A 26,510-nucleotide genomic window follows, 5' to 3' on the forward strand; every position below is an offset into this window, starting at 1 on the left:
TTTCTTTCTTTCTTTCTTTCTTTCTTTCTTTCTTTCTTTCTTTCTTTCTTTCTTTCTTTCTTCTTCTTTCTTTCTTTCTTTCTTTCTTTCTTCTTCTTTCCTCCTTTTCTTCTTTTTTCACTCCCTCCCTTCCCTTTCTTCCCTTCCTCTCTTTGCCTCCCTCCCTATTTCCTTTCTTCCTTCCTTCTCTCTTCCTCTTTCCTTCCCTCCCTTCCTCCCTCCCTTCCTCCCTCCCTTCCTCCCTCCCTCCCTCCCTCCCTTCCTTCCTCCCTCCCTCCCTCCCTTCCTTCCTTCCTTCCTTCCTTCCTTCCTTCCTTCCTTCCTTCCTTCCTTCCTTCCTTCCTTCCTTCCTTCCTTCCTTCCTTCCTTCCTTCCTTCCTTCCTTCCTTCCTTTTTTCCTTCCTTCCTTCCTTCCTTTTTTCCTTCCTTCCTTCTTTCCTTCCTTCCTTTCTTCCCCCTCTTCCTTCATCTGTTCTTATTTCTTTTTTCTCTTTTCCATATGACTCCTCCCTGCCCATGACACTCTGTGACACCCATGAAGATGGCTGTTGGAGATAGTCAAGAATGACAGAGATTATTCACCCTAGCCCTTCACTGATGACAAGCTGAAGGTTTTTATGCAGAAGAGGCCGCTTTGCTTCTATAACAACAGCATTCCCTGGTACCTTTATGCAAAGAACCCAATCAAATATAACAAGAAGAAATATTCTAGAAATCCTCTAATTCATTTGTGGAGAAGATGTCAGAGCTCTGAGTGTTTCTCATTCGTCAATTCAGTGGCAACATGCTTCTAATATTTACCAGCTGTGTGACCCAGCTTCCCCTTTTATATATGTGGACAGTGAACTTAACTAATGTTAAGTGGTTTGCCCAGGGTCACACATAGCACAGCAGGGTCCAAAATCTTCAGACTTTGAATTTCCAGCCTATTGCCTAACTTGTCAAGCCAGCCTACATCATATCCCACTACCCCCTACATGGATAGAAAGCAAGCAATCTCATTTGATTCAGTGTAAATATACTTCTCCTCCTGTTTCCAGAGACAAATGCCTTAGGAAGCCCAAGCTGTGCATTTAACTGTAGGCCACGTGGAAAAGCCAGTGTGAAGAAATTGGGTTCTCAAACCAAAGCCTATAAGAGCATCCTTCGGTCTTAGGGAAGGAGGTTTTAATAGCTTTTCTTTTGAGAAGAAAGCAAGATGTGTGTGTGTGTGTGTGTATGTGTGTGTGTGTGTGTGTGTGTTTGTCCCTGACTTGCATACTAAGATGTCCACACAACCACTGATTTCCCCAGAGGGTCAGGGGCAACCAATGAGGGCTTAGATTTAACACATTGTTGCTGCAATTTACAATCCTGTTTCCAGAAATTCCATGCTATATAAATGGGAACCATGCCCACTTCCTTCAGGCCAATGCTTTGACATTTCAAAACCCAACGCCTCTTCAACATGACTAAACTCAGAAAAAACACATGCAATTGAATAGTGCCATATCTTTAGAAACTTCAGGCTCCAGGGCATGGCAGTGTGGTAGAAATAGGGTCTTCTCTTTTCTCCTTTAACTTCATTAACTGTTCAAGAATATGATGAGTGAGGGAGCATCATGGTGGGGTGAGAGGGATGCAGAGAGGAGATCTGTTTTTGTTTTTTCAAAACACGAATAGTGTTTTTTTATATTCCATAATATGCAACAGGACCCAAGTGAGCATGTTATAGGTCGCATACCTGTAGCACTTTGGGATAAAATATTTTAAAATGGTCTAGATGGTATCTAGGTATCAGGACCCGATCCATGTAAGCAGTTCCTGTGTTCTTACAATTTGACTTTAAACAGTTCCTGGGCTTAATAAGCCTCAAAAAGAGAGTCATGATGGAGTTAGAAGATGAATTGATATAAAGAAGTTACCTCCCATCCTCCTGTGAAGGTGAATATCTAAATTACCAATGATTCCCTGTCATAGTTTGTGGATAACTGGATAGATACCATGAAGGCCCTTTCAAGAAATTTTTATTTTCTTTTAAAAATATTAATTTTTTGTTTTTGTACCCCAATTGTTTTCCCTTATGTCTCCCACCATTGAGCCTTTCCTTATCATAAAGAAAAGTAGTTGAATAAAACCAACAAATAGAGTAACTAGATCTCAGAGTATACATCACAGTCTGCCCCTGTAGTCTTTTACTCTTTTCCCTAAGAGGTGGGGAGGAGCATATATCCATGGTAATCATAACATTAATCCAGTGATAATAGTAATATACTTTTCCTTAAAACTTTAGGGTCATACACAAACCTCTGAAGAATCTTATGCAGCCCTGAGACTATGGCAACTCTTAACTGAACTAATCCTTTTTTTTTTTCTTTTAGGCTATGTATGACACAACCATATATGATAAAGAAGAACCTTTCCTATATTATAAAAACCTCTATGATGGAAAGAGAAGAAGAATAAAAAGCAAGAATGACAGTGAAGAACAAGAACAAGAAAAAGAGAAAAAAGAAGGAAGGGAAGGTAGAAGAAGACAGAAAGAGGAAGAATTTGAAGAAGAGCAACAATAACAACAACAACAACCAAACAAACAACTAGAAATGTTTATCAAAGGTAACACCTGCCCAGCAATTCTTTTTTTATTAAAACTTTTTGTTTACAAGACATATTCATAGATAATTTTTCAAAATTGGCCCTTGCATAGGCGTGTGTTCCAAATTTTCCCCCTTTCTCCCATCCCCTCCCCTAGATGGCAAGTAATACAATATATGTTAAACATGTTAAAATATATGTTAAATCCAATATATGTATATATATTTATACAATTATATAATTCTTGCTGCACAAGAAAAATCAGATAGAAAATGAAAAAAATGAAAAAAAAATGCAAGCAAACAAACAAAAAGAGTGAAAATGCTATGTTGTGATCCACACTCAGTTTTCACAGTCCTCTCTCTGGGTGCAGATAGCTCTCTTTATCATGAGACCATTGGAACTGGCCTAAATGTAAAGAGTTACATCCATCAGAATTGATCATCATATAATCTTCTTGTTGCTATTTACAATGATCTCCTGGTTTTGCTCATTTCACTTAACATCAGTTCATGTCTCTCCATTGTCCAACAATTCTTCCAGCTAAAGTCTTCTCATGTTCAGATCTTTAACAACTCGACTAAGTATTGGAATCCAAAAATTCTAAAACTCTTCTTCAGGGAAAGGGAAAATGTTAGTTCTATTTGCAGGCATCCCTCCTACCCATACCTTTGGTAAAATGGGCCAGTCTTCTACATGGGTAAGAAGATTAGTGTGGCTCTTGAGTTTTCATTAAAGAATGACAATTTTTGTCTTCCTCATATATGGTAGCTAAAATATCTAGATCTCATTGAAAAAAAAACTCCCAAAATATCAGCACTAAAGGTATTGATTAGAAAATTTATTCAAGAATGAAAAGTGTACCTAAGATTGCCTTAATACATGTGATCTTTGGGACAGTCAGTCAATTGTATATTCTCTTCTTCTAGATTCTTTTAGAGCTGTTCCTGAATTAAGTTAGATTACTAGAAGGCAAAGTATCTAGGTCATATTAGCTCAGCATAAATGTTTTCATATTATGCCTTTAACCTTTATAAAAGTTGAATCAAGGGTGTTGTATAAACAGAGTTTCTACTCTTTGGCAAAAAGCATGGTTGAAGATCCCCTCTCTATTACCCAATATCCCTCATACAAAGTTCTACTCAATAAATTCCTCTTTGAATGCAGTTTCTGGACAAAGGTTTAGTTTTGCAGGCAAAGCTACTTTTTTTGGTCAGACAATATAAATTATGTAACCCAACTTGTTTCTCTTTGCCAAAAACTTGCAGCCAAATTGAAGTTCTATGCCCAATTATAGTAATCAGCTTTCCTCAGAAGCCTGGTTACATCTAATGGTTAGATTTAGGAGAGGTAACGCCACACAGTGGAATGCATATTGACTTTAATGTCCAAGGGCTCAGGTTCAAATTCTAGCCCTTCTAATATCTGCATGATTTCATGAATACCTTTTGCTATAGCCTCTACTTTTCTTGGCTACATCAGGATTAAACATTCTATTGCCTCTGATCCTTTTAGAAGGTCTCTATTCTGCTTTGGCCTCCCTGCCTTATTTTCTATTACATTAAGTTATATGAGCCTTTTCAAAAAAAATTAGATAGGATATTAATTATAAACAGATTAGATGTTGGCAGATCAAAGGCTAGAGCTGGGCAACTGGGCCTCTGTCTAGAATGCCAAAATTTAAAGGGGCTGTCATGTGATGGCACTCAGACTTACTATTCTTATACTTTGTGGTCTTCTCTTATCCTCTTGCAACTGCAGCACAACCAGCTCTGTTCCCTTTCCCAGGCCTCATGCTGTTGCACACCCATTCAAAAGAAGATCAAATGAAATATTGTAAAGCATTTAGCACAATGCCTGGCTTATAGTAAGTGCTTTAAAAAGGATTTTTCTTTTCTCTTTCTTTTCCCTCCTCCATCATTATATTTGCACAGTGGACCTGTCCATTCAATATTCTTGCCACATCCCAAGGCCAATGGAGTTCAACTCTAATTTACCTTTACCCACAACTCACAGCCATTTCATGCCATAGACTGCTTCTGGGCTCTCCATCTTGGTATTCCTCTAACCTATTTTCTCCTTCACTCCCCTGCATGTGCCTTTTATGAAACCAGAGGTTTTCTCTTCCATTTTTAGTTATACCTATGTAAGCTGATTTTGGCTAAATGGTTTAAACAGTACCATGAGCAGTCTGCCCACTGGGCAATCCCAGTATTCAACTATGGGAAAAGTCAGTGGTTTCCAAGGTGAAATTTGAAGGAGGTGGCCAACAACATGAGCGAGCATCGGGCAAAAAAATCCATCTGAAACCGTTTATGTCATGACAAAGACACCATTTTGGCTAATTCATTGTTTTCACCAGCCATGTCACTAAAAGTGTTTCTACCATATGTTCATAATCCCTTCAGTTACCTTTTCTTCACCTTATTGCCTTGTTCCCCATCAGCACTGCAATAAAAGAAGATTGTGCAGTAAGTCTAGTCTTACTTAACCTCTTTTAAATAGTCATGTTTTAGGAAATAAGAGATTGAAAAGCTTATCTCTGAACACACCTCAGCTCTTCTGGGAAACTCTCTTTAATTCAATAGTCCATGAATATTATCACAAGTCCTTGAGCTCATCATCCAGGAACAGCTGTAAGCCGATGACTACACATTAGAAAACTATACATAAGAATCCATGGGAAAAAATTTTACACAGTATATATAGACAGTGCTACTCAAAGACATGACAAACCCTCAGAAAATTATATCTTACTACCCGAATAGTCAAAGATTTTTATTGATTATGTAGAACTGAAATCCATTAATAGACTATAGAGTTTTCTTTCTTACATGAAGTCTTTCCTGGGGCTTCTTTACTAGTGCTGTCTACGTCTTGAAATTTCTTTGTTTTACTTTGATTACTTTGTATTTTCTTCTGTTAATCAATCCCAAGCAATAACCTTTACAATGTCTCTCATTTATATCTCCTTCTTTCCACTTATATCCTTAATTCAGACTGTCTTGATTTCCAGCTTGGACTATTGGGACATCCTTCTAATTGGTTACTGAAAGTCTTTCTCTTTTTTCAATCCTTTGTCCACACAGTTGTCAAAGTTATTTTCAAAAAATAGAATCTTGTCACCTGCCCAACAAACTCCAGTGTACCATTGTTCCTCATTATCTTCAGAATCAAATATAACTACATGCTGATCAACTGATTAAGCACCTACTATATACCAGGCACTGGGGGATGCAACCACAAACACAAAAATGAAACTTTGCCTGCCTTCAAAGAGCTTATATTCTATTCTAACTTGTGCATACATTGCATCCCTCCAAAATAATATAAGCTCCTTGAAGGCAAGAATTATTTTATTTTTGTCTTTGTCATATTTCTATAGCTTAGCACAATACCTTGAATATAGGAGGTCCCAGAAGTGAATTGCTGAATTGTATTGCTAGCTAGGTGGTGTCATACTGCACAGAGAGCTGGTCTTGGAATCAGCAAGTTCAAACCCAGCCTCAGAGAGTAACTAGCTGTGTGACTCTGGGCAAATCATTTAATTGTTTGTCTCTTTTTTCCTCATCTATAAAATGAATTGGAGAAGGAAATGGCAAACTACTCCAGTGTCTTTGCCAAAGAAAATCCTAAATGAGGTCACAAAAAGTCTGACATGATTGCAAAATAACTGAACAACAACAACACGACTTCCAAATGAAGATGAAAAAAGGAATTAAGATAAGCAGGGTTTTCAGAAGTCTGTCATGTTCTGGAGTCTACTGATGACCAACAGGCAATGATATTGCCCTCCATGAATAGAAGTGATGATACTAACTCTCTATCTGTTAGGTAGAGAGAGAACTTTTGAGTGGTTGCTAGGAGAGGGACTGAGCATGTATCTACCTATCCACAATGTCTCATCCAGTCATCTTTGTGATGGATGGCAAGGATTAATGCGATGGCACAGCAGGGTTAGAGGTGCTGTCTGATGTCATGATCAGAGCAAAGCTAACCCACCCAAGTGGGAATTAGACCCATGACCTTGGCCCAATTAGTTCTAATCAACTGAACCAACCCGTCACACACTTACAGAGAAGTAATAGTGTCTAACCTTCTCTATGTCTGTGAAATTGGGACCTGAAGCTATAATTAACAGTAAACAGCAAGGCAGGACATAGCCAGTCTCTCAGAGCTGAAGAAACACGTTCCAATTTGGGGCCTCTGGGCAGGACATGTGCAGAGATGGATGAGAGCAGGATACCCAAGCAGCTGCTGTATGGTGAGCACAAGTGGGACAGCTGCAAGGAACAAGCAGAAGTCACCTCAAAGGCACACTGGAGTACAGCTTCAAACAACACGGCCGAGCTGCAGACAGCTGAGGAACAGCAGCAAACAGACAAACCTGGTGTGCACTGATCAGGAATGGAATGGCCCTTTTCTGAGTAAAGGCATTGGGCAGGAAGCAGAGATGCAAACAGCAGCTGCGACCACTAACCAAAGGATATTCTTGACATGTGAAGAGTATAGGAGTGGCTGTGGCTGGCCTCCATGTCATTCATTCAGCCCCACCTACGCAGTCAGTGACCACCATCAGTGAAGTCACTGCAGATTCCATTTATAATATTTATGAAGGCAATTGTGCCCCTGCTTCTTTCTCACCACAAAACCCTAAGCTACTTTTTTTTTTTTTTTTTTTTTTTTTTTTCAGGAAAAGGGACGAGTTTGCTCTGGCCACCAGTATCAGCCATAGCCATTTGGTGTAAGCAAGGAACAAGCCAAGGATCAATCTATTTGAGAATCCCTTCTACTTAAAATAAAGCAGAGAAAACTTCTACCATATGGGCTTTGCATAAGGGGGACCAACCACATGCATGAATTGCACCATCCAAAACATATCCCCATTAGGAAGCAGGTAAGGTACAGGCCTGGGAAATGGAAACCTCCATCTTATTTCTGAGGTCTTTTTAAAGTCAGACCTGTGTTTGGGGCATCATTCTGCAGATCTCATTCAAGCAAAAGTTTCCACTTGAATTAAAAACAGGAATTGTTGAGGATTTCTCCAATCAGAAGATACAACCTCAAACCCATTGGGATTGGAGGGAGAAGGAAATTTTGATCAGGAGCCTATAAAAGCTATGCTACCATGACAGAAAGCAAAAACCTACAGAAAGCAGAGAATAGCAAATTTTCAAAGAGCATAGGTTTTGTTTTTTTCTTTCTAATTATTTGAGATGGTTCAGGAAAGATTCTCATTTAGATCTTAGTAATCTAGGTCTACTCCTGAAGATAACAATGGTGGCAATAGTTGACCTCAAGAAATTCCCTGAGCACTCTGATTATACTAGATATAATAGAAAAAGGAAGGCTGGGAGTCAGGGGATGAGGTCAGAGCTATATATCTAATGGCTCTAAGACTGCCTCCTAATCTGGAAAGTCACAAGTCAGAGATGGGGTTCAGAGGATTAAGATCTATAAGGAATCACCAAATGAGATCACATAGGTAAATCACTTTGTAAACCTTAAGGTGACATCTAAGTGCTAGCTACTTTTATAATTACTATGTAGTCCCAACCTCCTCATTTTACTGATGAGTTGCCAGTTAGAAGCCACCTGGTTACCATGGGTCCCCAAACCACCACCTACCCTTGCTCCTGATTCTGTGCCCAGGCTAAGGATGCAATCTTGAGGACTTAGACCAGGTGCAAGAATAGCTGGATACACCTTGGAAATTAATGCTGTTGAACACCAGTCAAATTCTGCATTCACTTCTCACCTTGCTTGCCTTTCAACCCCTGTCCTAAACCATGTTGGGATCCTTTGTGACTGCTCAGTAGAATTATAAAGCCATGCAGCAGGGAATCTGTGGCTGTATGACTATTTCCCATTTAGCTCCAAATGCATTGCTAGACTTCAGCTGAAACCAAATTAGTCATTTCTGTTTAAATTCTCCTGCTCCTAGTCCCTTGCATCATTGAGTTTAGCATCCGCAATGACCAAGTGGCCATCATGGATAGAGTGTGCAGTGAATCCCTAATTCACCCATCTTGGAGGAGGCACAGACTGTAAGCCAGCTTCAGCCCTGTCATCCTTCATTACAGCAGGCACCTAAAAGAAACCAGGGGCAAACAATGGGCCAGATGCGCAGCTGCTACAGATGAATAGAGCCTGGGTTGTGAGACTTCTGTCTTTGGGCAAGATGTGTAAAGAGCCGTGGTTCTAAAGACTGGTTTGATTTAGCCTTCCCCAGAGTCGTGGTGACCTCTCAGGCACCCAAAATAGACTACGTAGGCACTATCTCCTTTTCCTGTCCCTTCATGCTCTGATGTATACAGGGCATAAGGAAAGGAAACTTTGAGCTAGAATTTCAAATACATTAAAATAGCACTCCAAAAAATGCATACACGCTATCCTATTTATGATGGAATAGATGAAGACACAAAACAATCTCACTATCCCCACTGCCTCTCGAGCATAAAGATTTTTAAAACTATTTTTCAAATAGTTTCGATTATGAATATGTTATGAACAATATGATCAGTCTCAAGTATTTAAAAGACTATAAACAAGTAATTTTGTCTCCTTTTAGAGAAATAAGAAATCCCATAAAATCTAGATCACAGGTGTCAACACATAGCCCTTCTCAAGCACATCCTGAGTTGATTAAAATGTAATTTGGAAATATTTAACAAAATTAATTTAAAATATAATAATGTATAGAGAATATTACATTTAAAAAATAAGTCAATGTAGCTCAAAAGGATCCTCATCTAGGGTTTAGATAGCACTGGTTTAAGGAACATTTCTTAGCCTATCCACAGGCCAAGGAGAAGGGAGTGTAGAAGTATAGCCCGGGTTCACTCACAAGACAAGGGAATTAGGCAGGGTAAAGTTAAGGTGCTGTGCTGAGCTTAAACTAGGAAGACTTCCATCTGAGTGGGCCAAATAATAAGGTCTACCAAGCATATTTCTTCCTTGGTTAATTAAGTGCATCCACAGTCGGTGGGAAAATCTGTCGAAACCAAGTAGAACGTTTCCATTTTCTCCTACCTATGGTCCATGGCACAAGAATGTGGGGCAGGCAGGGGTGTCCATAAATAGTCTGGCTCCCGTTTGACAGAGACAATTCCTTTCACAATTGTCGCTTTAACATGTGATAAAAATGACAATGCCATCCAGTGTCAATAGTTCCACGGAGACCCGTCATTCCTGGCTACCGCTATAAAACCGCTGGTGGGTGGTCTTTGCTCCTGGTTGTCCTCATTATCATTTCATTGTGCTTATGTGGGGCCCAGTGCACTCTGGAACTCCCTGGTATTTTCAAAGCTTTTCACAGACTGCAATAGCTTGACATTCATATTTATATGTCTTGGTTGTATGGCAGCAGATTCTCCTATTCTTAAGATCCACCCTCTTTGTGTATTCAGGTCTCACCCCAATGAAGTGGGAATTGTGAGGAAGCCCTGGGACCATCAAGACATCAACAGCAAGTCAACTGTACAGTATATCTTCCCCCTTTGGCTGAGGGGGGCGGGAGTAGTGAAGGACCTACGTCTATTTTTTCAAAGCCAAAGCAAAACCTAGAACTAGCTCTGCTGGATTAAGACACTCCAGTGATTTCAGTTTATAGCTGGGAAGGAAGGCTAACAAACAAGTATTTCTCTGGGTCATGTTTAAAACACCTTTTTAATGTTTCATTGACAAGCAAAGACCTAACTGTCTCCATGCTGCTAAATTACTCCACCATATAGTGCCTTACATAGAGTGAGTATTTGATAAATGCTTTTATATGCATTCATTCATCCAAAGATAATAGCACATTTTAGGGAGCCCATGATCCAGAAGTAGCCTGAAACTAGCTCAAATCTAGAAAATTGTTAAATTTTCAGTGTGAACATTCATTCCTTAGAAATCAACAAACCAGGTATTGAATTATTATTTTATTGATCGTCTAAACTGAAAAAAGTGATGAAGAATGTTAATAGTGCAAATTAAACTTAAAAGTGTTCTGTACATACTTTTTCTCCCCCAAGAGTTTGTTATGCATTTATCAACAAACCCCTTCCATTATCCATCTGGGTAATGCATAGATTCCATCAAGGCACCAGAGAATGAGAAATAACTGCCATGCTAAACACAGAGCCTGGCTTTTGAAAGCTGGGGAAGATTGGCTGAGTCTTCATGATTTCTATTCTGCTTTCTTGAGGCAGAAGGGCAATCATATCATTCATGATTGCCCATAAATCCAGGGCTGCTGTTTCATAAGGGTGCCAGTTCTGAGGCATGTGTTGGTTTGTTTGCTTGTTTTTATAGTTACTTTGCCATCTTCCCATTAAGGAGATGAGCTATGGCAGCAGCGTCCTTCCCTCCTCCAAGGCAGATGACTGTTCACCAGAGAATTTGGTACCAAATGGCAGAATGAGTCACAATGGAGGTTCTCAAAAGGTTGGGGGTCCCAGCAGGAGGAGCTCCATCTGTATGAAGGGAGAGGTAAACTAAGGTTTTGTCTTCTGGCAGAGGAGCAAACTCTCATCCTTATACATTTTCCTTGATAATTTATCCTGTAATAAAAAAATGAAGAAAGGTTCCCTGGTTTCTAGAAGAAAGAGCATGAAGAAAATCTGCTTGGAGAGGGAGTGAAGAGGCCGAATACCTGATCCAAGAGGCTATGCCAAATAAATTACATTTAAAGATGCATTTAAGTTTTCATTCCTTAGAAATCAACAAACAAATCAGGCATTGGATTATTATTTTATTGATCATCTAAACTGAATAAAGTAATAAAGAATATATTAATCATGCAAATTTAACTTCCAACAGTCTATTCCAAATAAATTATATTTCATGAAAGCTGCATTTATTCCCTTTCCTCCCCTTATATTTAGATGGCCATTGTTTGGGCCTTATAGGGGTAGTGTGTCTTATAGGGGTAGGGAATAGGGGGTTAGATTTGAAGTTAAAAAGACCCCAGTTCAAATCCCATCTCAAACATTTAATGTCTCTATTACAATGGTCAAGTCACTTAACCTTGCTGGGTTTCAATTTACATATTGAGTTAAATTAGGGGATTGCACTAGATAGTATCTGAGGTCCTCTCCTGGTTCTAAACTCTTGATCTTATGAATTTTTGAGGAATTGTCCAGGAGATTCTTCATTGGTTGTTTACTTCCCCCACCCCCACCCCCAAATCTGGATTGTTCTGGGAATTTGAAGAAGGCAGCAGATCACAAGCTTGAGTACAGCACCCTGCAGCATGAATACTGCTTCCTAATAGAGAGAAACAAAAGGTTTGCTCTTGCACAGCATTTAAATTTCTGCAGTGGGCTATCCAGGGTCTACTCCTCTGAGTACTGCTGCAGGCTCCCCTAATGTGTGCTTCAAAAACTGTCAAAAGCAGGCCAGAGTGGGTTTTGATCCAGGATCAGGGAGCACTGGAAGGCCTGCTTTCTTTCCCTGATGGACAAGGTTAAAACAAAACCCCCTACTGAGTCCCCTGCTTTGGGGCTTGACCCTCTGGACTCACCCAATCTGGAAATTCTGAAGAGTCCGAAGAAATAAGCTCCAGGCACCCCTCCCTCCAGTACTGTAAGCAAGCTCTGACTCACTTCCCCTCCTAGATCGGATTTCCTCTCACAAGAGGGTTCCCGGTGCCAAGGAATTCTTTGAATGCCTTTGTTGTTATCCATTCGTTAGGTGCGCTCCTTTTCATGCTAGCTAGCTGAGACTCCAAGCCTCGGTTGCTGCTGGTTACAGGGCCATGACCTCAGTTTTATAACTGGTCACCTTCACCCCCCTGTCACTTTTCCTGACCCTAAAGGCAATAATAATGATAATGGTAATAATAATAACAACAATAACAATAGATTACATTAGCCTCCTAACTCAAGTTGTTGCTTCCTAAAAGCAACAATTCCCAAGCCTGTGTGGTTTGTTTATCTTGATGCTTTGCACAGCGGTCATACCTCCGTTAGCTCTTGGGGTCCTTACAGCAGCCCTGTGGAAAAGGCAGGAGAGATATTAGTCATTCCCATTTTTCAGATGAGGAAAATGGAACTCAGAGAGATTTGTCATATACATATTTGACTAGGAGATAGTAGGGTTTTTGAATAACCTGGTATCCTAGAATACAGACTATTCAGCACCAGATAATAATAATAATAGCTGTAAGACAGCACTCCAAGGCTTGCAAAGAGCTCCACATTTTATCTTCCTTGATTTTTCACTATAGCGTTATAATGTAAGTGCGATTATCAACCTCATTTCATAAAGGAGGAAATTGAAGCTAAATGACTTGACTAGGATCATCTAACTGATCCCAACTCTGTTGTTAGTGACAGGTTGCTTAATCATTGATTGGGGATATCACTTTCCTCACTGAGATAGTATCCAGACCATTATCTTTGTGACTCCAAATCAACCCTTCTATCCAGACTGCACCCCTAGCTGCCTCCAAAGACTCAGAGATGAGGTGACCCTTGGATCCTTTACGCCCAGTAGCCAAAAGCACAGCCATTGCTAGATCTAATTCAAATACCTAAGTGAAATTCTATGGTGCAACATTGTTGATAGGGCTGCTACAAAGTCTAGTCATGAAGAACATCATATGTTCAAACTGAGAACACTTTAAGAACCCGTCAGGAATGAATGCAATATTATCGTGCTATAAGAAATGATGAGGAGGTGGATTTCAAAAAACCTGAAAAGATTTACGTGAACTGATGCTGAGTGAAGTGAGCAGAACCAGGAGAATATTGAACACAGTTACAGCAACATTGGGTGATAATCAATTTTAATAGACCTCGTTCTTCTCAGCAATATAATGATCTAAAATAATTCTAAAAGACTCATGATAGAAAATGCTATCCCCAGCCAGAGAAAGAACTATGGTGTTTGAATGGTTTTTCACCTTTTTGTTGTTTCGGGGTTTTTCCTCATGTTTTTTTCTTTTTCGTTCTGATTATCTCTGCACAACATAACTTAATATGAAAATATGTTAAATTATACATGTTATCACCTATATCAGATTACATGCCATCTGGGGAAGGGGAAAAGAAAGTAGGAGGGAGAAAAAAAATTGGAACTCAAAATCCTATAAAAGTGAATGTTGAAAACTATTGTTGCATGTAATTAAAAAAATAAAATACTATTAAGTATGTATGTGTGTATGTGTGTATGTGTGAAATCTGTCAAAACTAAAGCTGCTCTTTGTGAAAGGGAAAAGGCTCTCTTCATATGGAAGGGTCCCCATGACCTTGATTTAATCCAATGGTACATAGTTTATTTTATTTTATTCAATGAAATGAGATCATCAGTCTCCTCATTTTGTCAGCGAGGAAAGTGATGTCCCCAGTGATTAAGCAACCTGTCCACTGGCACACAGCTAGTTAGCAACAAAGCTGGGAGTAATACCCAAGTCTCCTAAATTCTAGTACAGTATGTGACCTTTCCAACATGGAGACCATGCTGTCTCCTTAGGCGGCTTCACAAGTGTTGTTATGTCAAATATTTGGTAAGAAAAAAATGACTTGAATGGATCTAGTCCCTATGCTATAAACATTTGTTCATTCCAATTAGTCATCCTATAGGCTACTGGATATTAATTAACTTTACCTCCCAGGATATAAGGCCTATTCTTATTTCATGCTGGCTACTATGTGATGTGATTAACTTTGTGCTTATTTAGTGTCCTGTCCATGGCTAGGGATCAAAAAAAAAAAAAGACTTGTCTGTTAAAATTAATAAAGAAAATGATATGGGGAGCAGCTAGATGGTACAGGGGATAGAGCACCAGCTCTGGAGTCAGAAGGACCTGAGTTCTAAGCCTGCCTCAGATACATTTAAGTTCAATTGCCTCCATCTCCCAAAAAAGGGTAATGATATATAGATTTTAATTTTATTAAACCATAATATTTCTCTAAGGTGCAATACAGCACAATATAATAAATAGAACACTAGACTTGGTGTCAGGAGAATTTCAATTCAATTCCTATCTTTGACACTTTATGTAAACCTCTGCAACTCCCTAAGTCTTATAAACTAAGTTATAAATAACTCACATTTTTCATCATGGTGTAGGGTTTCCATATTAATGGAATCATTCCATATATCAGAATCAATTGATAAATTGGAATATTTCTCTAGGGCAAGTGGGGAAATAAAATCCTATTTCCAGATGAGGAAATTCATAAAGAAAAAAAAGGCAAACAACTTTCTAAAGGTAGGGACAGAGACTGGACTTGTATCTAGGCAGTTAAGAGGTTTAGGGGGTAGAGGGTGGGATCTTGAATCAGGAACATCTAAACTCTAATTCAACTCAGATAATTAGTAGCTATGTGACCTTGGAAGTCATTTGACCTCTCTGTTTCAATTTCCCCATCTATAAAATATTATGATAATAATAGTAGCCAGGTCTCAGGGGATCTTTATATTTAGGGATGAAATATTATATTTGTAAAGTACTTTGTTAGTCTTAAAAGTGTTATGGAAATGCTAGCTATCATTACTTGATTGGTATAAGGACATCCTAGGTTGGTGGGAGGACTCTATGAATGTAGAGCAGCTTCTTCTCTGCAACTTAGAGGCTTGTCTAGAGCACTGAGAGATAAATAATTTTCCCAGAGTTTCATAGACAGTCTCAGAGGCAGGACCTGAATCCAGGTCTTCTTGTTTTCATTATCTGATGTATAATAAAATGCTGACAAGTCACCATGTAACAAGTTGTGTATGGTGTGATGTACTATTAACCAAACAGATGTTGCTGCCATATCGCCACATGGGAAATGGCCCATCACAGAATGCTATATGCTGACAACAACCTCTCCAGTTAAAGCTGCATTGTTTTCTGAGCAAAATCATCCTAGTTCCATCAGTTTATTGGAAAAAGACCCAAAAGTGACCAAAAGTACCACTTAAAGACTTCTAGGGTTGGGATAATGAAGAATCCATTTAGAAATGGCATCCCTGTTAACATCATCATCATCATATTTTTAAAAATGTTGTTAATAGGAATAATAATCATCATACATCCCTTAGATACAACTCATGTCTGTGATAGTGTGGCTGAAGAAATGATGGAATTGGAGAAGCTGGTCCTAAAAAAAGACATTCTACAGACAATAAGAACTTCTAGAATGCTTAGGTGGAGCAAAGCAGAATGATGACATATTCATGAAGTATTTATGTCTTGGAGGAAAATATGCAAAATTTCTACCCAAAGTAAATATTCAGCTTTGAGATTTAAAATGTGAAGGATCTTAGAGTTTATCCAGTCTTACCCAGTGTCAGAGAAGTGGCTTGACCTCCTCAAGATCACATGAGTGGTAATGCTGGAATTCAAACAGAGGTCTTCTGACTCCAGTGGTAACATGTTTTCCACTGTACTGTGCTGGCTCTTGGCAATATAATTCCACAAGCACTGGGAGTTAAAAAATTGGATTTCCAGACTCTATAAGAATTTAGAACACAAAGTGTTATGAGTAACTTGAGGAAATAGATGACTTTCAGCTGGAAACTGTTTATAGATAAGGCACGATCTGAGTTGAGCAAAGAAACAAATTCAAGAGTTGGAGTTTGGAGGTGGAAAACAGAACATTTTAAGCAAGGAGGATGATGTGAGCAAAGGAATGGAGAAGAGAAAATGGAAAAAATAATACCAGGAGACAGAGAGTAATTCAGTTTTCAAAACCATAAAGAACACGGAGAGCTGTGTAAAATAAAATTGGAAATATGGGATCAGATGATGAAGGGTCTTAAATGGTAGGACCAAGAATTTGTGTTTTATTGAAGAAACAAAGGTGAATGACTGGAAGTTTGTTAAAGCAAAAGAGTAATATGAACAAAGCAGTGCCTACTATGGAAAATGAAGCATAGGAAGCATAGGATTAGTGGCAGAAAGACTATTCAGAAGCTTATAATAACTCAGGTAAGAGAAAACCATAAATCAGTCAGCAAATTTTTATTAAATAATTTTATTTAAAAATGTGTCTGACACTGCAAGTGTGCTGGGGATGCAGTGACAAAAATTAAATAGCCTCTGCCCTCCAGGTTCTTGCAATTTTATCAAGGAAGATAAAAAACATGTAAATAAGTGTTTAATGCTTATAAGACAAATACATATAAACATTTATGTAATAAATACTTGGTGGTGATTAAACAAATACAAAAAGGTAGCATTAGGAATAGAGAGGATGAGATGAGTCTAGGTTTAATAGGACTATCATACCCTGATTCATCCTTTTTTTTTCATACCGAAAACATAGGGAAGCTTTACCTAGAATAAGTCAAAGCTATGCTGGACCTGATTTAAGACCTGATTTAATATAAGAATGTTTATTTTGCCTTGACACAACACGGATAAGCAACAATCATTGTATCCTTGTTGTTTATCTTGAAGTAAGTAAACCTTCTTCTATTAAATGTTTAATGATTAGTGAGTGGCTCAATTTAACTCAACATTGAACTTGAGCTAAGAAAGTATAAGCTTTAGAGTAATACTTCTGACACCAAGATAAACTAAACAGGACTTGCCAATTGACTGGAAGTGGAAATGAGAAAAAGAAAAGATTGGGAAATTCAATAAACAAATTAATAAGCATTTGTTAAACACAACTTTTGTAGTAGTGACCTTTCTAGAAAATGGTATCAGAAGTCTAAAACAACATCAAAAAGTCAAAAAATGCTAATGTTAGTATATGAAACCTATAGCAAATAGGGACTTGGGTTCCCATGATCACCAGAACTATATTCTTTCCTTAGAGATTGTTGGAAACACACTTTTCTGCAAATAATTCTTTATGACAAAATATAAATTTTGATAATAGGTACTTTTCCTGATACAGCAGTCATGAAATAACCCATCAAATGTAGTTCACAAAATAAAATTGGTAACATGCAAAACATTTTTTTCTCACTAGTAATTCACTGGAATTCTGTGATCTTTTGTGATAACATTTCAATAAAAATATTTATTTCAGACAATATTCATTTTTTATAACACACAAAATCTATAGTACTGTATATAATACTGTACACCAAGTAAAATTCTTAAAACTAAAACATTTTAAAATCTGAATCTAACCTTCTACTGTGTCAGATGGTGAAGTGGGGCATAGTATGATATAGTATCTTAAACCTCTCTACCATAGCTGCCTTCTGAAAACTAAGGGAGAAATTGTTTGGGCTTTAGTTACTACTATTGGAAGACACCAAGACTGATAAGGTCTCAACATAATTTCTGACATTTTGTCCTTCGTTGCTGGTAAATGGCATTGGAAATTGTGAAGGATGCATCATTTTGAAGTAATTCTTTATGGAGATGATATGCTGTTTGAAATCCTTAAGGGTCTCAGAATATGGGATTATAGCAAATACAAATTGATGTTTAACCTTGAGGTCTATGATTCGTGTTGGGATCAGAAGCCTCAATGTTTCTTAAATGTCTCTATGCTCCACAAACTTGCCGACACCTCTAATCTTATCTCTACTGTGCATAGTCAGGAAGGCACATTATTGCCAATGTGACTGTGAAAATGAGGTTACTAATTAAATCATATTAATGCTTGAGGTCTGAAAGTTAAACAAAGGAATTTTGAATATCAGCTGTACCTACAATTCACTGTTGTGGAAATAGATGATACAAAGGCAAAAAGAAAACAGTAGTGTTCTCAAGGAGCTTATATTCTCTTAGACCTCTTTGAGTTTACAAGCCTTGGGACTTGGAAAAATGGATGATGCCATCAACAGAAAAGTCAAGGGAAAGGGAGAGTTTTGTGGGGAAAGAGGAGTATAGTTCTGGACAAGTTGAATTTGATGTGACCAGAATTTCTAGGTGAAAACATGAAACAGGCAGTTGGAAATAAGGGACTGGAGTTTAAAAAGACTGGGGATGAAGATATAGATTTGTAAGAATCAAAGTTATGAAAATGAATGAGATAGTAAAGGGAAAAATAGAGAAAGAGAAGAGGAGGAAGACAAAACCTTTGGGGACATAATCAATTAATGAGTGGGAAAAGAATAGGGAGCCATCAAAGGACACAGAAGAGTGGTTGGAGAAATAAAAAGAGATACATGTATCATAATGTCACAGAAGCCAAAAAGGGAAATTATGTCAAACAGAAGGTAGAAAAGTGCTGTAAAAAAATAAAAAATGAGGGAAGATCAAGACAGATAAAAATTAAGTTATTAGTGACCTTAAAGAGGAGTATTTCAGTTAAAATGGTAGTTTATAAAGTGAGGAGTTTGTGGCAAATAAAATGAAAACAGTAAGTATAGACTTTTCTTTCTAGAATTTTGGCAGTTAAGGGAAAGATAAATAGAACAATAACTTGAGAAAGATCAAGGAAAGGAGCTCTTGGATTATGAGAGAGTTGAAAGAATGGTGTCAGAAAATGAATTTAGTTACATGGGAATTTACATGCACATAGTCCCATAATTTTATTAAATTAACTAGTCAATTTAGTTATGCACATTATTTTGACTTGTTTTTTCCTTAAAATTTCACTTTGCTGAATTGAAATCATCTGAAGAGGTACAGTTTATAAGTGAAGAAATGAAAGAATCTTACAATTCTTGGCCTTTTGCCCTTATTCTAAGATAACAATATAAATAATAATAAAATATATAAAGCACATTAGTGTTTGGAAAGCATCTTACATATATTATCTCATTTTGTCTTCACAATAATCCTGAAAGGTAGGTGTTATTATTATCTTCATTTTAAAGAGAAGGAAAGTGAAATACAAAGAAGTTTTTTTTTTTTCCCCAGAAGAATTTCTTAATCTCTTCTTGACTTGAGAGGCCAGAACTAAGAGAAGACCTGGGTGGCAATCCTAATTCTGTTTGATAAATAGCCATTATAGCTATAAACAGATCATGTCCTTTGTTCTTCTGTAAAATGGGTATCTGGATACCTGTTTACCTCACAGGAATCAGACTGGAGCAAGTGAGAATACTGGCTGCCAGAACTGTGGTTTTTCTCTCTCCTTGAGAGGCATTCCTCCTTTTTGTCTCATTGAGGATTGATTGATCCACTTAACTTTTTACTTCCAAACCCTGCTCCTTTCTCTGGGTCAGAGAATGGGTATGTTATTATATCCTTCCAAGGACTAAGAGAAGTGATAATCAGGTTTGAGAGATGCTCACCATCTTATTGATTTTTTAATTTAATTTTTTTTTGCTCTCCATTCCTCTGTTAAACCTTCCATTTTCATGTATAATGACAAAATGATGCTAATAAGTCTTCTCTGATAGTTGCAGATGTATATGTGTAAGAACTAAATTATTTATAATAAACAAAAAATATTTTTAAAAGATGCCCAAGATCATATTATTATTAAGTAATCTGGGGGTAGATTTGAACCCAGGACTTTCTGACTCCAGGTCCAGTGTTCTTCCATTGTGTGATTTAGTTGCCTGAGATGAACCACCCCTTTATTATGTTTGTTTAATGTTCTAAATCAATTACTTGTATATTGATTGCAGCATAGGAATTGTGGAAAATGCAGTGGAGATAAAGCCAGGAGACCTGAATTCAAATCCTGGTTGTACTATTTGCTACTAAGTTGCTTTAGTTCTTCATATGAAAAATGTATATAAGATAATCTTGAAGTCTCTGGTAGTTATACATCTCTACCATCCTATGACTGATTGACTGAAACACTCATATTTCCCAGTGAATTGTTGAATTCTTTCATCATGGCATCTCAGAAGTTTTTTTAGTTTAAGTAGAGATATATATTTTCAATCACAAGAAGACAGGTAGCATATACCCTTTCATAAATTCACAGGCCTCCAGGATCTTTCCTCTTCAACAACTATAGCACCATCTCATCCTTTTAAGTATCACATCTTTCCTTCTTATTTGAAGATACTCCTGAGTCTCCACAACAATGCTTTCCAACTCTAATTTGGGGATAGCTCAAGGTATCTCTTCTAATTAACTCAAAGAATATCATGAAGCCCTCAAAAATTCCCAAGATTAACTTCATTTTAATGAATTCACATAGCCTTGAGATATTAAAGTGCATTGTTTGTGTATATATACATCCATCTATACACACAATTTGTGTGCACGTATGTATCCACATATCTTTACACACAAACCGAGCACTTTGTTAGACTAAAACAAGTCATCATACAGGTCCACCATAATGAATGGATTTGAAGGCGCAAACCTACCATATCCTGTAAGAGTTCCAGGGGGCATATCTGGCTTTTAGCTGCATTCCAGTTTATACCCATGGAGGGCATATATTCCACCTATTGAGCTCTTTCCAAAGTAAGATGGTCAATAATATGATGCAGAAGAAAAAGATGAAAGAACCTAAAGGGTAGCTGTCCTTTTCCCCTAGTATCTGTCATGGTAGAGAGGAAAGAAATGTTTAGCTTTATAGACCCAGGGGCGTATGAGTACTCTCATGGTTTTATCTTTTTTAGATAACCATAGTTTCCTCCTTTGGGGGTGGAGGTAGACTACATATGGTCAAGTTTCAAGCTCCCCAAAACAGAGAAGTTCATGGAAGAAACATGTAATCATGAATACCCATCTTCAAGACACTCTGCTGTTGTGCCCAAGTTTAGAGATACTGACCTCTAGCTTTTCAAAGGCAAAATTTGAGCCATTAGGCTACTTCAATGTTGGTTTCATAAAGCATTTGGATGGGCCCTTATTCACAAATGAATAAAAATGAGTAAAGTCCTCAGAATCAAAGGTAAGCCAAAACTGGTATCCAGAAGCACAAGGCAACCCAGAGAGTCCATCTGCAGCCAAACCATGCAACAGACCCAGACACAGCTTAAAGGCTGGCAACAAGACTGACTGTGGAATCTGCCAAGGAGCCAGATGCTGTTGCTTCCAAAGCTTGGCATCGGGGCCCCTGATTGCCATCCAACAAAGAGGAAAAATAGGAATGATATAATGTGGTGGGATAAAACACATCCCACCTCAACCTTTTTATTACTCACTGAAAAAAATGCAGAAGATATTTATGGGAAAGTACCAATGTTTTTGGAAATACTGTATATACATTAGCTACAACACCATTTTTGCCAAAATGGAAAAATGTATTTAAAATATGCAGCATGTGTGTATCTGCCTAAAAATAAATTGTCGTCTCCTCCGATCAATAGATATGTCCGTGATTTAGAAATGACTGCTAGCTGAGGATCCTGTTGATTGATACACAAGAAAGAGCTGTAGAAGTAAAGTTATAAGGAAGTACGTATGTGTGTTCGTGTGTGTGTGTGTGTGTTTGTGCATGTGTGAAGCAGCAGTTGTGTTATGACATGAAAAGTGAAGAAGAAAGATTGGCCTTTGTTAAATAGAGAGCAGCTAATGAAGGAGGCATGTTGTGATTTATGGTCGTGTAAAGTATGGAGAATTTTGTTAAGTTGAGTGAGTGGGATGAGGCAGGATGTTGGGAAGAAGCTAGGGTGTTGTGAGGCAGGGTGTTTGCCAAGGCTCCGGGGTGGTTTAAATCAATAATTCACATTTTTCTTTTATTTCCTCTTTTCTTCTTTTCTTTCTCTCTCTCTCTCTCTCTCTCTCTCTCTCTCTCTCTCTCTCTCTCTCTCTCTCTCTCTCTCACTCTCTCTCTCTTTCTCTCTTTTGTCAAATGAACTTATCTGTTTCCATACTGGTAGATATGTCAAAGGCGTTGTCTCTTCCGTTGATATGGATTTCAAATTGCTGCATCCCGTGATTGTTGGATTGCCTTTGTGGAAGATAATCCTTGTTCCAAAGTGCCTTTAAAATGATGCTGATGGAAATGATGAAAATGAGAAAGAGTCTGGCTTTTGTTTTCATAGGTCCTATAAGGCATCACCTATCAGGTAGGATGTAAGGGATGTCTAAATGATCTTACCTCTCCTAAAATCATAGAAGAAGAAAAATTGATCATAGAATCATAGATCTGGAAAGCATCTCTGAGGTCATCTAGTTCTAAACCCTCCTTTTATCGACAAAGAAATAGCCTCTCCAGGAAGAAAAGTTACTTATGCAAGGTCACACAGGTAGGAAGTGGTATAGGTGGGAATTGAACACAGATCCTCTATTCCCACCCTTCCTAAGCCAGTATTTGTTCTACCTTCTTATCACACTAGCCTGCCATATCATGAAATTCCCACTGTAAGCATCACTGGTAACAAATGTGGTATCTTACTTTTAGGAGACTTCAGTCCCCAGTGGACAAGTAATTCAGAGAATGGAATTATATTAGGCGCCATGAAGGTGTCAAGGAGCCTAGGCCTAGAACTACCAGCAATCAAATGCAGGAGACAGAGTGTGGAGGAGATGATGGCGATAAAGATACCAAACTGGAAGAGAGAAGATAAGGACAAATTCCGCTACTTAACAATTTTGCCTAGTTATGGAATCATTTTATCTGCTCAGAAACCAAGAATTTAGGGCAAGTATCCAAGGAAAGTGGTGTTTTTTTTCTCTTTTTTTCCCATGTCATGGTTGCTCCCTTTTTCAGTTGCCCATTTTGGATATGAACAGTTGCAACCAGTATTTCCCCACCATTTTGGAGCTCTTAATACTTTGTTCCTTGGCTCCAAAGCTAAATGAAGAAGGCAGTCAAATTGCCTCATTTAAAAGGTTTATTTCAGAAGAGCCAAATTTTCAATTCCCTTCATTTTTTTTTCCATGTGTGCAGCTCCCATTGGTTCTCAGGGTGGAAAGGAGAGTGTGGGCCCAAGAAATGCTTTGCTTTTAACTAGGACGTTGAGATTTTCTTTAGTATATAATTTTAAAAATCAGGTGTTTTTGTGTGTGTGTGTGTGTGTGTGTGTGTGTGTGTGTGTGTGTGTGTGTGTGTGAAATGCTATGGTTATAAAAGACAGAATGGTATGAGTGTAGATCTTACTCCTTGGTCTACAAATATAAGAAATGTGGGGCCACAGTCTTGTAACCTTAGGGATAGTGCTTCCATAGAGACTACCAGAAATGAAACACCTTCTGTTTAGATTTCAAGCCAACAAGGTCTAGATTGGATTGACTACAGATATGGCACAAGATTCAGGAGAATGAGAAAAGGGACAAAAGCAAGATGGCCTGGGTTATAGAAACATAAGATTAGAGAGATCTCATCCCCCCCCCTTGTCTTTTCATCATGGGTGTTCTAGAGTCAGTTTAAAATGAGCCAATTAAATTTTCAGTGTTAGTATTTGCATTTTAGAGAGGAAATGCTATAGATTAGGGCTTGATGATAGAGAAAATACTAATAACATATATTAAACTTAAAATTGTGTCTTGAATCAGTTTTTTTTTAGTGAGACAGTTGTGAAACATATCAGCACACCCCTGTTTTATGAAACACAACACACTTTAATAATTTATATAGCTATCCAATTTGTGCAGTTGACATTTGTGCCCGTATCAGTGCACATGCTTGACACAGGATGCTCTTTGTTTGTAGAGAATGATGTTCATCTCTACTCATGGCAGGTGACTCCTGATTCACCAGTGTCTGTGGGAGCAGTATGGCTCCTTATTCTCAGGAGTCCTGGATTTGAAAAGAAGCAAAGATATAAATAGAGTATCTTATCAACTAGTTGAGTACCTAACCACTGCTGACATGACTAGTGCCATCTGTTGTACAACTGGAGACCTACTTTCCTAACCATTGTGAGTAATGGCTATCATCACTGCACCTGCAGTAGTAGGAGAAAGTGAATATCCAGTAGTTAAGCCTATAGACTTCCTTATTTGTCCAACTTACAGTTCAAGAACCAGAAGACTGTAAAAACAAATTCTAATAAGAAAGAGGGTAAGGAGCTAATAAGTGATTAGAAATATTACACCCTAAGATACAAGTGTCTAATCCATCTTAATATGACCACACTTTCATTAATCTTGTACAACTTTTTAATTAGGAACTTGAAACTAAGATGATTGGTGAACAACTTGAAGGATCTAAGAGAAAATGGGGATGTTTCAGCTCAGGGGGGGCAATGAAAGTAGAACCTTAGAGGAACTGGGCCTCTAGCCCTATCACACTTACTTAAATTTGTAAATGACAAACATGTCACATCCACAAAAATAAAAAAAATCAAACAAGTACACATGCACATCAGAAAAGGACTGATATGAACTCATTAATCAGGTTCTGAAGCTCTCTCAAATGAATCACAAGTCTCATAAAAGTATGCTAACATTGCTTTCTCCTTTTTGACCTGTGCAAGTGGTAGTCTGGAATTAGATAAATACATAGTGAAACTCCTTCAGTATGTACATACTAGCTTCCTCTTGCCACAGCTTGGAAGTAGTGCTTAATAGTACCTGTCACATAGTACATGCTTAACAGATCCTGTTGATTATTAAAACACATTTAGTAATAATAATGATAATAATAACTAGTGTTTATAGAGAGCTTTAATGTTTGCAAAGCCACTTTTCAAATATTAATCGCGTTTTAGTCTCCCATCAATCCTAGGAGGCAACTGATATTATTCTGTCTATATAACAGATGAGGAAACTGAGGTATAGAGAGATTAAGAGTTGCATAGCTAATAAATACCCATTTTTATTGTTAAATTGTTTCAGTCATATCCAACATTACTTTCTTCTCCTGTCCTTTCTTACTTACAGTATCTAACACACATACAATGCTTAAATTTTGTTAGAGCATGATAAAGCTTTAGGGTACAAAATTATGTGCCACTGATGAACACAAGTATAGCTTGTGCCTTACAGATTTGCAAAGATTTGAAGCTGTATGCTATAGTAGAAAAACCCTAGACTGTAGAGTCAGGAGACCTGGGTTCAAGTCCTGACCCCCAGGGCTTTTAGCTATGTAAAAATTAAATTATTTTGCCTAAGATCACATAGGAAATAAATGACAGAACCAGAATATGAACCTTGATTTTCTCTTTTATAGAATAAGTAGTACAATTTGAATCATTCAAGAAAAGAAGGGAGAGAAGGAGAGATGGAGGAAGAAAAGAAGGAAAAAAGAAAGAAAGTAGGGAAGGAAGGAAGGAAGGAAGGAAGGAAGGAAGGAAGGAAGGAAGGAAGGAAGGAAGGAAGGAAGGAAGGAAGGAAGGAAGGAAGGAAGGAAGGAAGGAAGGAAGGAAGGAAAGGAGGAAGGGAGGGAAGAAGAGAGGGAGGAAGGGAGGGAACATGTGCCACTATATACCAGGCACTGTGCTAAGCACTTTACAATTGTTACCTCATTTGATTTTCATAATAATCTGAGAGGTGCTATTATTATCCTCATTTTACAGTTGATGATTTTTAAAGTCTGAAGCAGACACGTTAAATTACTTACCTAGCATCATGCAATTAGTGTATTAGGTCAGATTTGAACTCAGGTTCAAATCTACTGTGCCTATCTATTGTTCCAGCTTGAATATTTCAAAAAGAATTTTATCAGCTACTTACTTAACCATTTTCATATAGAAGTTGTTTGAGTATAGTTCTAGAAGTAAAGGGGACCTTAGAAGATACCAGGCACAATTCCCTTACTTCACAGATGAGGAAATTCAGGTCTAAAGTCGATCAGGTAGAAAGTGGAAAAAGCTGGACGAGAAACAAGGTATTCTGAATCCCACTCCAGTGTTTTTTCCACTGTGCCCAAATATTTGACTGATCTGTCAGAGCATTGAAAAATCTTTAAAATTTGGCTGATTATGGATTCCCTCTTTAGAAATAGTACAAAACATGATAAGAGGAGTTTATTTACCTTTGTAACCTAAAAGAATGGAGCATGTTTAATCTCTGTTAAGATTGGTATCTTATTGGAGCACCTTTTTTTTTTTTGGACTGGAAAATAAATCATACTAATCATTAATATTTCCAAAGTATTCTTCTCCTGAGTGACTTAAATTGTACTAATTATTCTAGAAAAGAGAAAACCAAGGTTCAAATCTTGGTTCTGTGTAATCTTATTTTCTATGTGATCTTAGGCAAAATACTTCAATTTGCTGTGTATCAGTTCCTTTATCCACAACATAAGGTT

The 26,510-nt window shown here is 37.8% G+C and overlaps 1 long non-coding RNA gene across 2 annotated transcripts in view; it reads left to right on the forward strand.

The window, feature by feature from the left end:
- Window positions 1-20,087, forward strand: part of LOC141539573 (uncharacterized) — a 33,495-nt gene extending 13,408 nt beyond the window's left edge. For both annotated transcript variants that reach the window (XR_012481328.1, XR_012481329.1), the window contains 3 exons: window positions 2,361-2,595; window positions 7,268-7,471; window positions 9,984-20,087. This is a non-coding gene — a long non-coding RNA (uncharacterized LOC141539573). The remainder of the gene's footprint in view (window positions 1-2,360; window positions 2,596-7,267; window positions 7,472-9,983) is intronic.
- The last annotated feature ends 6,423 nt before the right edge of the window (window positions 20,088-26,510 follow it).

Source organism: Sminthopsis crassicaudata, chromosome 4, assembly GCF_048593235.1.
Source record: "Sminthopsis crassicaudata isolate SCR6 chromosome 4, ASM4859323v1, whole genome shotgun sequence".
Lineage (NCBI taxonomy): Eukaryota > Metazoa > Chordata > Mammalia > Dasyuromorphia > Dasyuridae > Sminthopsis > Sminthopsis crassicaudata.